The sequence below is a fragment of the Haplochromis burtoni genome, unplaced genomic scaffold (assembly GCF_018398535.1).
Source record: "Haplochromis burtoni strain Fernald_Lab_line unplaced genomic scaffold, NCSU_Asbu1 Contig_163, whole genome shotgun sequence".
NCBI lineage: Eukaryota > Metazoa > Chordata > Actinopteri > Cichliformes > Cichlidae > Haplochromis > Haplochromis burtoni.
This window is the reverse complement of record NW_024582524.1, coordinates 193,192-199,543: the sequence shown is the minus strand read 5'-3', so window position 1 is coordinate 199,543 and position 6,352 is coordinate 193,192. Positions and strand designations below refer to the sequence as shown.

The 6,352-nt window shown below is 40.1% G+C and overlaps 1 long non-coding RNA gene across 1 annotated transcript; it reads right to left on the bottom strand.

Moving 5' to 3' along the window:
• Window positions 1–4,173: 4,173 nt before the first annotated feature.
• LOC102312436 lies at window positions 4,174–5,965 on the bottom strand. Its single transcript, XR_316463.3, has 3 exons — window positions 5,828–5,965; window positions 5,514–5,650; window positions 4,174–4,644 (listed from the first exon to the last, which is right to left on the bottom strand). It is a non-coding gene; the product is annotated as an uncharacterized LOC102312436 (long non-coding RNA).
• Between the last annotated feature and the right edge of the window lie 387 nt (window positions 5,966–6,352).

The window sequence follows — 6,352 nt, the reverse complement described above, 5'->3', positions numbered from 1 at the left end:
GATGGAGACACACACCTGCATCATGTCATCAGTCTATAAAATAATAAAATTGACCCCACCCAAAGATCAATAATGTCACGTTCGATTGCAGGGACTCAAGCGCAGAGGAGGTTGACGTTTCTAAACACAGAGTTTATTTACAACACCAGTGCAGAATATATACAGTGAGAGGGGAAAATCCAGGGTTCCATGGGTCCAAGGGGAAACTCTCTCTCGCACACGTTCACGTCTTCTTGTCCACACACTTACACATCCATACAGTGGGAAAGTCACAGGTCCGAGAAGTGAAACTGTCACACAGGAGAGGAAAATTACTCACAGTCTCAAAAACAAGCACAAATTCACGGGAGCTGAGAGGATCACTCACGTGTCAAGCACAATCATCCAGCGATGAGAAGCACAGCGTCCCAGCCTTAAATGGTGGGCATACAATGGCAACTTAATCGCGCACAGGTGTGTGTGGACCAAGGGCGGGAGCCCGCAGTGAGCTCCACCCAGGCAGAGCGGTGAAGAAAGAGCGAGAGAGAAACAATACACATGTAGCCTTGCGGAGCCGGCTAGGTAGACACGGGGACCAAGACAATTATTGGTGAACAAACTGTGTACTAATGTAGACTCACTCTGTGGATGGGGTCTCTTCACCCAGTAGTAACCAACAATGGCCAGTGTAGTGCAGATCATTCCTGTTATGATCACAGACCCGGGAGGTGTCACACTTCCTGCTTTCAGAGTCATGCTTCCAACAGAGAAACATACATTTGCCCTAAAAATTTAAGCGAAAGAATAAATGAATTCATTTCAGATTCGCATTGCCACAAAGTGTTATGAAACGGCTGTGTGCAGGCAGGAAAAGGACCCAAAGTGCAGAGGGTAGATAAGGAAGATCACGACAAAGACCAAAGAGAACACAGGGCTAATATCAGTGTTGGGGAGTAACGGAATACATGTACCGCCGTTACGTATTTAAAATACAAAATATGAGTAACTGTATTCCGTTACAGTTACCGTTTAAAAAGGTGGTATTCAGAATACAGTTACTTTGTTGAAATAAATGATTACACAGCGGTACTTTCCTGTTTCATATTGTGGCGGGTCAGGACTGTTTGGGTTTTGTTTGACAGCTATGTTCTGTTGTTGCAGGCGGCAGCGTTACGGTTGCCATGGTTACAGGGTGACACGCTCTCTCTGCGACTGTGTGTTTCCTGGGTGAGAGAGCGCCTTTTTGTTGTTGTTGTTGTTGTAGCTAATAGGCAGAGTGTTACAGGCATAGCCCTAAAGAATGTAGCCTGATGGGCAGTGTAGTCCGTGCTGCAGGGAGAATGGACTGCCATTCTCGTTATGTGTCTGTGAGCGCGAGGAGGGAGAAAAAGGAAAAGTATGAGCTGTCACCGAGCAGAAACGGGAGCTGGAAGCATGTAAATATAATAATAACCACTGCAGCCAAGAAGAGAGCCTGACGAGCCCAGTTGTAAGTAAGCTATTAAGATTCGACTGTACACTGTGTTCGTGTTTTCCTCCAAAAACAATAAGTTCCATTGGAGCAGCCTTTCAACTGTCTCTTGCTAGCAAAGTTGACCCAGACAACAAAGTAAAGCTAGTTTTCAGGTATGAGCCCGACACGAACCCGCCGTATTAGCCAGAGGTCCCTTTACTACGGTTCGGAGCCGCGGAACTTCAGTAATAGTAATAAATCACACAGCAATAGTACATTCACGTTGTTGTAAACAGCATGATAATATATTAAGTAATCCAAAGTATTCAGAATACGTGACTCTCATTGAGTAACGTAACGGAATACGTTACAATATACATTTTGGGGCATGTAATCTGTAGTGGAATACATTTTAAAAGTAACCTTCCCAACACTGGCTAATATACACAGACGGAGCAATCAGGGAATGAGAGACAGGAGGGAAACACAGCTGGGACAAATCAGGGCTGATGAGACAAAGGAAACAAAACCAGACGCATTAACATGAGACACGGACTGTCAAAGTAAAACAGGAAACATAACACAGAGACGCGGACTTGACAAGGGGATACTGCTGACAGGGGAGACAGAGCAACTAGAGAACACAGAGACATAAACCATAACACAGAACTCTAACAAAGAAACCAAAGACTAGAAATGATAAATAATATCAAAATAGATTTCAATATCAAGTTCAATAATATAATAAACTCAAAACTCTGAGTCAACAACCCAGGCACCCTAACACAAAGCAGTAAAAAAATAAAATAAAATGCCTGCATCACCATGTGCTAAGACATCATCAGTACCACAACATTATTGTGATTAAAACACAATTAGTAACACTTTTTAACTAGATGTAAATAAAAAGCAGATACCCATTCCAGGTTTGTTAGGGTGTCCGGTGAAACAAAACGACTTCCACTCCTCCAAGCAAAACAAAGAATTGCTTTTAAGAACACATATGTCTGCATAACTAAATGCTGAGACATGCCAAATCCATAAAAATTGTTTAATTGAAAACCCCTTATGATTTGATTAAAATCCCAGTTAAAAACATATAAACGCACATAACCCCGAACACACCTGAACATGCACACGTACACGCACAAAACCTGTCAAACCGGTTTGGTGGCCGCCATTTTGTTTTACCGACATTATATTACTACTCAAGTATAATAATTATCCACCCCAGGATGACCTTGTAGATCACTTTCATATGTAGCCTGCTCAAGCATATAACCGCATACATGCCAACCTAATGACATTTACACTAAAACTAACAAATACTTTACCACATTTTTATGTATTAAACTATTTCATAAACAATAAGATATTGACTAAAATTATGTCTATCCATCCATATGTAGCCAGATGGGCTACTCACCTTTCTCTTTTTCTCTCTCTCTCCCTCGCTTGCTCTACCGCTCTCTCCTGCGCTCGCTCTCGGTTACGCAACTAGGTTAATTGTGAATCCACCTGCATATTGATTGCAGGGCTGCGTTGGTCTGTATAAAAGGAAGCTGGTTTTCTCTTGGATTATTCCTCCCGTGCGTTTGGCGAAAAGCAGCAGTCAATGCTGACACACGGCTGTTTTACTGTTTTATTATTTTGCTCCTGCTGTTTTTGCCTTGCCTCATTGGGGCTTTGTATTTTTTTTTTTTTTTTTGATTAGGGCTTACCTTTCTTGGTTTGCCTGGTTTCATTTAGCCCATTCTGGAGTATTGTCTGCACCCTTGCTTCTGTGGCTGGCTAGAGTGATCTTCAAATATTGCCTCCGCTGGCTTCTCCCAGTTTGTGGGGAACTACACCGGACTGATCCAGGCTTGGACAATTATAGCCAGCAAAAGCTGTGGTTTGATTGAGTGTGTGTGTGTGTGTGTGTGTTCGTTTATTAAAGCTATTAAAGATTGAAGTGTCCTTTTATTCTTTTAATGTGTTGTTCTGTGTTTTATTTCAGTGAACGGAGGACGTGCCAGTGGCCCTGGGACCTCAGGTGGTGGGTCGTTTTCACACTTTCTTTTGTACAGCACTGGGTGCCGGCTGTAGTGATTTTCTTTTTGTGTGGTTTTCTTATGGGTCCACGGCTGCTGATAAGTCCAAGTTCCATAATTGTTTTATTGTAACTTTAGGACACTGTTAACAACGACGCTACATTTCATTTTCTTAATATTTTACTCTTTATTTCTTTAACTATAAATAAAACTGTATTAATATTGGAGCCAACCTGCCTCGGTGTGCATCCTTGAATCTGTGCGGCCTGTTTTACTCGCTTTTATCTATTTTTCTTAAATATATATCTCCTGGGGGAGATATTCTTTGTTTTCTTTAAGCAATGTTCTCAAAGTTGCCTGACAGGATTTATGTTATGTGGCAAAGACTGTGTCCATTCTTCCGAGTTGACAGATTGATTAGAGCTACAATAGCAATGACCCAGTAAAAGCTGGGAGTCTGAGGCTCAGATTACTTGGCATGAACTCATTCATGCCAAGTGAAGAGAAGGTTCTGGAACATAATGTTTTAGAGGAAGTGCTTGGGAGGATAAGTGGAGTAGATCACAATGGTTTGGATGTGGAAGAAACATAAGACGTGATAGAATATAGTGAAGTGAGCATGTCTAGAGAAGATGTGCACCCATTTACATCTAACTTCGGATATCGAATCATGGAAAGAAAAGTAAAAAAAAAAAGTCACACATAGGTCATGTTATTTGCATGCTGTGTGTTTATAATGCATTATAAACCGAACATTTATTGAAATTATGACCATTTTAAACAATAGCATCAGATTTTGGTTTAGTGTGTAGCATTTATCCTTACCACATCTTCAGCATCCATAGCATTTGAACATATATCAGTAATTACAGCTCAAAGCAAACAGTGATGATTCTTAATTCAGATTATAAACACAGTAAAGTCAACAAGCTGCAAGTTTTATTCAAGTTAAATGATCTAGATGCTTTATTTAATCAATTAATAAGTGTTTATCTAATTAATACATCCATTTTCTTCTGCTTCTTTGTTTTTCACCTTGTGTGATGATTCTTTTGTCTACAGACAAAAAGCCAATTGTTGCTATCCTAAAAGCATTGAATCTAATGAATCCAAGGTTGCATTGTGATGGCAGCATTGATGTTCAGCAAGATCGTTCCACTAACTATCTTCATCACTGCCCTGGAAAACATGGGGAGATTAATCAAAAATTAGATTTAAGGCACACAGCATTTTTAAGCCCACAGTTAATTTTGTTATTTGGATGCTAATTTCATTCTCTCTATAGACTGAATATCTTGAGGGGAATAAATTTTTACTCATCATACCAAGCAACCTTTTCTGAACATTCTGTTGTCTATTTTTAGTGATTCTATGGGAACTGTACCCACAGCTTTCTGTTCTTAGCTGACAGGAGCAGCACCCAGCGAGTTCTTCTGCTGCTGTAACCCATGTGCTTCAAGCTTAAAATGCTTTGTTTTCAGAGATTAGTGTGTGACAAGTGGTTATTTGAGTTACTGTGGTCTTCATATCAGCACAATCCCAGATCACGGGTTGCTGAAATACTCAGACCAGTCTGTCTGGCAACAATAACAATGACACGTTCAAAGTTATTTAAATCACCTTTCGTCCCCATTCTGGTGCTCAGTTTGAACTTCAGCAGATTGCCTTGACATGCACTGAGCTACTGCTGTGTGATTGGGCGATTAGTTGAGGAGGTCTACCTAATAAAGTGACTAGTAAGTATGTATGTAAATGAATTTCATTTTCAGTCAGATGTATAATAATGATAATATAATGATTATATGGTAAGTTTTGTTAACAAGCAGATGACAGGGCCTCTCAGGTAGACAGGAAAGAAAACTACTGGTCGATGGAGGCATACACCTGCATCAGGTCACCAGTCCATAAAATAATGAAATAACAGCTGATCAATAAGGTGGTGACAGAAGGAGACTGCCCTTTGACCCCACCCAAAGGTCAATAAGGGACAAACGAAAACTAAATTGGTGAATTATTGGTGAACAAACTGTGTGCTAATGTAGACTCACTGTGTCGGTGGGGTTTACTCTTCCAGTAGTAAGTAACAACGGCCAGTGTAGTGCAGATCATTCCTGTTATGATCACAGACCCAGGAATTATCACACTTCCTGCTTTCAGAGTCATGCTTCCAACAGATAAAAATGCCCTAAAAAAATTGAGCAAATGAATAAATGAATTCATTTCAGATTCACATTGCCACAAAGCAGTAAAAAAAAAAAAACATTTAGAGATTTAAGATTTAGAGATTGTGGCAGCAGGCTATTATTCAGGCACAGAATAGTTTAATGTCAGCAACAAAAGTGAAGTAAGTCAATATACTCACATCTCAATTGGCTGCATTATCCTGAGAAATGTTTCAGCAGCTGTTTTTTATGTCTTGTCGTAACTGCTCTGAGCTAGCTTGGTCATGAACTAGTGGCAACGGTACTTTCCAACTGTTTTTCATACTTTCATTTTCATTTACACCTGCATTAACCCTTTGTTAGGGAGTTTTTATTGTTTTATTTGCTTATGCTTCAAAAGTTATGTTATACATATTTCACCAGACACAGTTTTCTGTAGAAACAGGAAGCTGACCCTGTGACACTGACAAGAGACCAGTACAGAAATACATATCCGCAGAAGTTGACTTGCATTATATTATTCTTAGAAATTGACTTGCAACACACATACTTTGTGACACACACACACACACAACTCATGCAGACAGCATCAGGACCTGCGTAACAGGAAATGTGATTATATTTGCATATTGACGATGTAACCTATAAAAATAAACGAATACTGCAGTTCGGTGTGATTTGCTCTGAGCTTTTCACCCGTGCGCACGTTAATACAACTTAAGTGT